Genomic DNA, 8,061 nt, shown 5'->3' with positions numbered 1-8,061 from the left:
TGACGTCAGCTGGTCAACAGGGAGGTCCAGGTCAAACTGACCAGTGGGCCACATGTGTTAGTAACTAAACTAAACTAACTAGGTTGAGTTAACACTAATCTAGTTTAGTTAGCAGGGCCGGGCCCACAAGTCATTGACCCAGTGGTCGACTAGGTTAGTGCTAATCCGGTGGTTAGCCGGAGTTACATCGCCGACGACGAGCCGAGACGGCGGACGAGCCCGGGATCACTCCACCGACGACCAAAACAGCGGCGGGGACTACCTACGCGAAGCCCGGTTCCGTGCGCATCCAACGGAGCAAACATGGCGAGCTGTGGTGGCCGTAGTCCTCGCCGGCGTCGAGCTCAGCGGCTGCCGAAGCTCGGACATCTTCGAAACCGACGACGCAGCACGCGGAGAAGCTAGCAGTGAGCACCTACGTGTTCCTCGCGTGCGCACGAGGCCAACGGACATATGCACGGGACCAAAAGGTCACCGGAAGGATGCTGGCGTCGAGCTCGTGCGGCGGAGCATCTCGGCTCCGGTGGAGGAGGCAGCTAGAGGAAGGGGTTGACCGCGGGGAGAGGGGGAAAATGCTCAGGGGCTCACTGCGGTGCCGTAGGGATGGCCAGCGTGCTCGGGGCAGCTCGGACGGCGGCGAGTCAACGATGGAGATCCGCGGCGGCCGACGATGAAGAAGAGGTCGGGGGCGGCGCTCCGAGGCCTTCCGGTCGCATGGACCGGTGGGGACGGCTTAGGGATAGACGTCGGTGCTCGTGGACTAGTCGGAGAGGTGAGGGGGAGGCGGTGGCTGTGGTGGTCCACGGCGGCGCTCTCGGGCGCACTCAGAAGAGGAAGTAGAGGAGGGGAAAGAGGTCGACGGAGAGCAAAGAGGGAGGATAGAGATAGAGGGGGCTGCGGGGCATCTCCAGACGCGTCGGGGGCGCCTCGGTGGCAAGCAGGAGGTAGCCACGGGCGGCGCGTGGGCGACAGGCAGCAGCCTGCCTGCTCTGGCGGGAGGTTGGTGATTACTCGCACTGTGGGCCAGTGGGCCGCACAGTGCTGGGCCAGCTGGGGCGCCAGATGGGCTGCGCTAGGTAGGTGGCCACATAACTTCTCTCTCTCTCTCTCTCTCTCTCTCTCTCTCTTTACTAATTTAGTTTCTGGTTTTCTATTTTTCTTTAATTGTTTTGACTTAAATAAAATGCTAAGGCATTTTCGAAAAACCTGAAAGTAATTGTGGGCACTTTTGCAAATATTTCCAATAGCCCTCAACCACTTTCAGAATTATTTGGGCATTTTAATTATTTATAGCAATTAAATGCCCAAATTCAAATACTTTATGAATTCATTAAAAAATCCAAAGTGACCTAGGAAAATGTGCACCATTTTTGGCAGAGGTTCTAGACCAATTCAAAAATGATGAAGTTTTCCAAAGGAATTTTGGGTTCATTGAAAATGATTTTTTTATTTGAACCTAGTTGGATTCATCTGTGCTAGGGTTTCAACAGTCCCCATTTCAAATTCAAATAATTTTTAGACATGATGCATGGATGCAATGCCACTAATTACAAACAATTATTCTAGGGCTGTGACAACTCACCCCCACTAAAATAAGAATCTCGTCCCGAGATTCAAGAAGTGGAGTAAGAAAACAGAGGGGTCACAAAACTATCACAGTCTTCTCGATCCAACTGCCCTTCTCGAAGATACTGATATATTGCATCTCATTGCTCTTGACATCTTTGTCTTCGAGATCTTCATCCAACATGATGACGACGGAAGGAAACTCTACAGGAAACGATCTTCTCCAAGATCGAGCAACTCAAGATCAACTCATGGAGTGAGACGTTGAAACATCTCTTGGGCTGAGACACAAAACACACATCGAGAGAGATGGGAGGTAATAGATGACAAGGGTTCAAATTGGTAGGCAACAATTCCACGCTGGAGTAGGATGGTGCATGGTTTCCAAGTATCGAGGAGGTAATTGCCATGATTCCATAACGGGACACCTTAGGGAAAGGTGACTCGTAGAGCATTTCCCTTAAGTGGCAAAAAGAATTTCTTTTGATACAAAGATCATTGAAACTCTTTATACCAGCCTGAGTTAATCACAATCGATCATTGGAAGGGGTTCAAAAGAATGGCATACTCCGACTAGGATGGATGATGTGGACTACCTTGTTGAAGACAACGCAATGGATGATTTTTAGCTTATCATCGGAAATGGATGGTACCCATGGTAAGTCCACTTTTGAAGATGATCCTGAACAACAACTACTGAGGTGCGGGCTGGGAACAAAATGCAAATGTTGGGAATGATTCTGGTAACTGGGGAAGAACCCAACAGTCAAGAGTGTTTCCAACGTTCCAATGGTTATAGAATCATCGAAGAAACTGAGAGCACAAGGATCCCTAAGGAATAACTTCAAGAATAAGTCACATTAAATCCTCATGGAGAACATGGTCAAATAGCTCAATCAAGATACTACAATGATAGATCTTCTGGCTAGGTGTGTCAGCCAGAACATCAACCTTGTCGGGGACCTAGATCATAGATCTTGTAAAAGTTCCAACCATCATATCTGCCTGAGATTCAGATCTGGTTGGTAACAGGATATTTCAGACCCATCGAGTCTAGAAGAAAATGAAAGTTTGCAACACAAATTGACGAGATGGCGTTGCGAGATTCTCGGGAAATGGACTATGGTAGTAAGCTCCAAAACATGAGCTGGTTCTGCTAACACATGTGAACATGTTGTCCCAGACAAGCATGACCACGTAGTAGTCTTATAATAAAAACACTACCGAGTTCAGGTGGGGAACCATCATCGAGGATAACAAAGTCCTTGCATAAGGCATGCTCTTAAGAAGGAACTTCTTCTCCTTGAACAAATCAATCAGTGGCTTGGTGTGCTAGGGAATACATATGGAGTGGAGGTAATTAATCTACCAAACCATATAATACATTTGCACATGCATAACTAACTTGGGATGGTACCAGAGGAAACAAAACAATCTTTCTCGAACTCATGGCCGCAACTTGCTCCAAATGCACATGAATTTGAGGAAGTCACTTCTTCCATCCAAGCATAAGCTTCATGAACGGAACACGAAGGCATTGCTTACAAAGTTTCCAATACTAGGTTGATATTCAACATGAATCATGGGGAAGACAAAATGCTACTGATGGGCTCAACAGCAACTCATCGGAATTTCCATATCACCAGACTTCCACCATCATGTGAACACGGTGATAGCATTGGTCAGACCAAAAGATGTAATGGTGTATGCTCGAGGGGTCAACCACGAGTAGGGCAACATTACAAACATCGTTGGTGCTGATTTGACTTGACAATAGCCCATACTCAAGTCAAAGTTTTGACAAGATGATAGACCCAGCAACTGATCACGAGGACCAATTGATGAAGATATCATCTTGCTTCAACAACTATCAAAACACAAGGATATCCCTTTGGGATGAACTAAGTCGGACAAGATATCATATTCCAACTCTCCAAGTTGTCATTTAGCTTAACCAACTATTTCAGGGTATCTGAGGGAGTCCTGGATTAGGGGGTGTTCGGATAGCCGGACTATACCTTCAGCCGGACTCCTGGACTATGAAGATACAAGATTGAAGACTTCGTCCCGTGTCTGGGAGGGACTTTCCTTGGCGTGGAAGGCAAGCTTGGCGATACGGATATGTAGATCTCCTACCATTGTAATCGACTCTATGTAACCCTAACCCTATCCGGTGTCTATATAAACCGGTGGGTTTTAGTTCGTAGGACAACATACACATCAACAATCATACCATAGGCTAGCTTCTAGGGTTTAGCCTCTTCGATCTCGTGGTAGATCTACTCTTGTACTACCCATATCATCAATATTAATCAAGCAGGACGTAGGGTTTTACCTCCATCGAGAGGGCCCGAACCTGGGTAAAACTTCGTGTCCCTTGCCTCCTGTTACCATCCGGCCTAGACGCACAGTTCGGGACCCCCTACCCGAGATCCGCCGGTTTTGACACCGACATTGGTGCTTTCATTGAGAGTTCCTCTGTGTCGTCGCCGTCAGGCTTGATGGCTCCTACGATCATCGATAGCGATGCACTCCAGGGTGAGACCTTCCTCCCCGGACAGATCTTCGTCTTCGGCGGCTTCGCACTACGGGCCAATTCGCTTGGCCGTCTGGAGCAGATCGAAAGCTACGCCCCTGGCCGTCAGGTCAGATTTGGAAGTTTAAACTACACGGCTGACATCCGCGGGGACTTGATCTTCGACGGATTCGAGCCACGGCCGAGCGCGCTGCACTATCACGACGAGCATGATCTAGCTCTGCCGCCGAAGAGTGCCCTGGAGGCCGCACCCGCATTGGCTCCGACCCTTAATTTGGAGCCAACTGCGCCGATCGAGGAAGGGCGGTTGGACGCCACCCCGGGGGCTGTGACCCCAACGGCAATTGAGCCGAACTCCAGCCCCGTACTCTGCGAGACTCGTGACTCCAAGGAGCCGGACTCCTCTCCGGACTCCGAACCCTCCGTGCCCCTGCCGATCGATTGGGCACCGATCATGGAGTTCACTGCCGCGGACATCTTTCAGCACTCGCCTTTCGGCGATATCCTGAAGTCACTGAAGTCTCTCTCTTTATCGGGAGAGCCCTGGCCAAACTACGGCCAGCAAGGTTGGGGTACGGACGAGGAAGAAATTCAAAGCCCACCCACCACCCACTTTATAGCCACTATCGATGACTTAACCGACATGCTCAACTTCGACTCGGAAGACATCGACGGTATGGACGCCGATGAAGGAGATGATGAAGAACCAGCGCCTACTAGGCCCTGGAAAGCCACCTCGTCATATGACATATACATGGTGGAAACCCCAAAAGAGGGAGATGGCGATGGAACAGCGGAGGATGACCCCTCCAAGAAACAGCCTAAGTGCCGGCGTCAGCGGCGCCGCTCAAAGTCCCGCCAAAACAAACACGGTGATTCCAGTACGGGAGATAATAATACTCCGGAAAGCACCAAAGAAAACCCCCTCCAGCAAGAGTTAGCACAGGAGGATGGAGAAACCAGCCCTCATGAGAGAGCGGCAGACAGAGAGGTCGAGGACGATAATTATATGCCTCCCTCCGAAGACGAGGCAAGCCTCGACGACGACGAATTCGTCGTGCCAGAGGATCCCGTCGAGCAAGAGTGTTTTCAACGCAGGCTTATGGCCATGGCAAGAAGCCTCAAGAAAAAACAGCAATAGCTTAGAACTGATCAAGATTTGCTGGTCGACAGATGGACTGAAGTCCTTGCGGCCGAAGAGCATAAACTCGAACGCCCCTCCAAGAGCTACCCAAAGCGCAGGTTGCTACCCCGATTAGAGGAGGAAGCACTTGATGCGGCCGACCGGCCACCTCGTGGTCGCGACAGAGAGGCCTCTCGGACCTCCACTCAAGCCGCACCCCGTACCAAGGCACGGAAATATGCACCGGACTTACGAGACATGTTGGAGGACAAGGCAAGGAAAACAAGATCCATCTACGGATCGCGTGGGCGCCCCATGGCTCGAGATGGTAACCGTCACACCGGCCACAAATTTGGCGGGGCCGAACATAGTAGACAAGACTCATTGGAGCTACATCACGATATAGCCCAGTACATAGGCGCCGCACACCCACTCTGCTTTACAGACGAAATAATGGATCATCAAATCCCCGAGGGTTTCAAACCCGTAAACATCGAATCATATGATGGCACAACAGATCCTGCGGTATGGATCGAGGATTATCTCCTTCATATCCACATGGCCCGCGGCGATGATTTCCACGCCATCAAATACCTCCCACTCAAGCTTAAAGGGCCAGATCGGCATTGGCTTAACAGCTTGCCAACAGGATCAATCAGTTGTTGGGAGGACCTGGAAGCCGCATTCCTCGACAATTTCCAGGGCACTTATGTGCGACCCCCAGACACCGATGACCTAAGTCACGTAATTCAGCAGCCAGAGGAATCGGCCAGGCAATTCTGGACACGGTTCCTAACAAAGAAAAATCAAATAGTCAACTGCCCGGACGCTAAGGCCCTAGCAGCCTTCAAGCACAATATCCGTGACGAATGGCTGGCCCGGCACCTTGGACAGGAAAAGTCAAAATCTATGGCAGCACTCACGACACTCATGACCCGCTTTTGCGCGGGAGAAGACAGCTGGCTTGCTCGTAGCAACAATATGACCAAAAATCCTGGTAATTCAGACACCAGGGACAGTAGTGGCATGTCGCGTCGCAACAAGCAGAAGCGCCGCATTAGCGGCGACAATACTGAGGATACGGCAGTTAATGCTGGATTCAGAGGCTCTAAATCCAATCAGCGGAAAAAGCCATTCAAAAGGAATCCTAGGGGCCCGTCCAGTTTGGACCAAATACTCGACCGCTCGTGCCAGATACATGGCACCCCCGAAAAGCCGGCCAATCACACTAACAGGGATTGTTGGGTGTTCAAGCAGGCAGGCAAGTTAAACACCGAAAATGAAGACAAGGGGCTGCATAGCGAAGACGACGAGGAGCCCCGGCCGCTGAACAACAGTGGACAAGAGGGTTTTCCCCCACAAGTGCGGACGGTGAACATGATATACGCAACCCACGTCCCCAAAAGGGAGCGGAAGCGCGCGTTAAGGGACGTATACGCGGTAGAGCCAGTCGCCCCAAAGTTCAACCCATGGTCCTCCTGCCCGATCACCTTTGATCGAAGGGACCATCCCACTAGCATCCGTCATGGCGGATTCACCGCATTGGTCCTAGACCCAATCATTGACGGATTTCATCTCACTAGAGTCCTTATGGACGGCGGCAGCAGCCTGAACCTGCTTTACCAGGATACAATGCGCAAAATGGGCATAGATCCCTCGAGGATTAAACCCACCAAAACGACCTTTAAAGGCGTAATACCAGGTGTAGAGGCCAACTGTACAGGCTCGGTTACACTTGAAGTGGTCTTCGGATCTCCGGATAATTTCCGAAGCGAGGAGTTAATCTTCGACATAGTCCCGTTTCGCAGTGGTTATCACGCACTGCTCGGGCGAACCGCATGCGCTAAGTTCAATGCGGTACCGCACTACGCATACCTTAAGCTCAAGATGCCGGGCCCTCGAGGAGTAATTACGGTCAATGGAAACACCGAACGCTCCCTCCGAATGGAGGAGCACACGGCGGCTCTTGCAGCGGAAGTACAAAGCAGCCTCTCCAGGCAGTTCTCCAGTCCGGCCACTAAACGACTGGACACCGTCAAGCATGCCCGGCGTAACCTACAACAAGACCGCCTGGCACGATCCGAGCAGGCGTAGCAATGCGGCCCCAACTCCAACCCTCGCAAAAAGGCGATGCCAGTACTTCACGTCCATAACTACGCCCTAAAGATACCATGGGTACAGGGGGAGGGGCACCATCACAGCACGCCCAAAAATACGTCTTAAACCGTACCAGGGGCTGCTGCTTTTTTTATTTTTCTCTTACTTTTAGCACTCCATCCTTCGGAAGGCCTGTTCGGCAGTTCAATTGCCGCACAAACGATGCAAGAACCAGGGAAGCAGACAAGCCACGCCGCAGTACGGAACTCCCAGGTGGTCTCTATCACGAGCAGTATACCTGTTCCGCATATTATTCCACAGATTGCCCCTGGAACAGACATGTTAACTAGTCCAACCTTCCACTTATCGCATTATTTGTATCGTTCTGCTTTGATCGCAACCCTTTTTAATAAACAATGCATAGCTTTTGTCTATTTTTGCATTACTTTTTTTCTTTTTTATGTATGTTCCTTAACGACATGTTGCACCCGTACACGTTGGTACGGCCAAAATACGCCAGGGGCTTTAGTAACCCTCAATATGGTGTGAGAAGTCCAAACACTTTAACAAGTGCGGCACCCCAAACTTATAGCATTATATGCATCGGCTCCGAATCATGTCTTGGGTCAATAGTTGGGTTTGCCCGGCTCCTATGTTTTGGTGCCTTACATTCCGCTATATCGGCTAAGGTAGCACTAGGAGAACCACTGTGATTGTGTCCCAGTTGAGCTGGGTCGAG

Source organism: Triticum dicoccoides, chromosome 2A (genome assembly GCF_002162155.2).
Source record: "Triticum dicoccoides isolate Atlit2015 ecotype Zavitan chromosome 2A, WEW_v2.0, whole genome shotgun sequence".
Lineage (NCBI taxonomy): Eukaryota > Viridiplantae > Streptophyta > Magnoliopsida > Poales > Poaceae > Triticum > Triticum dicoccoides.
This window is presented reverse-complemented; position numbering follows the sequence as displayed.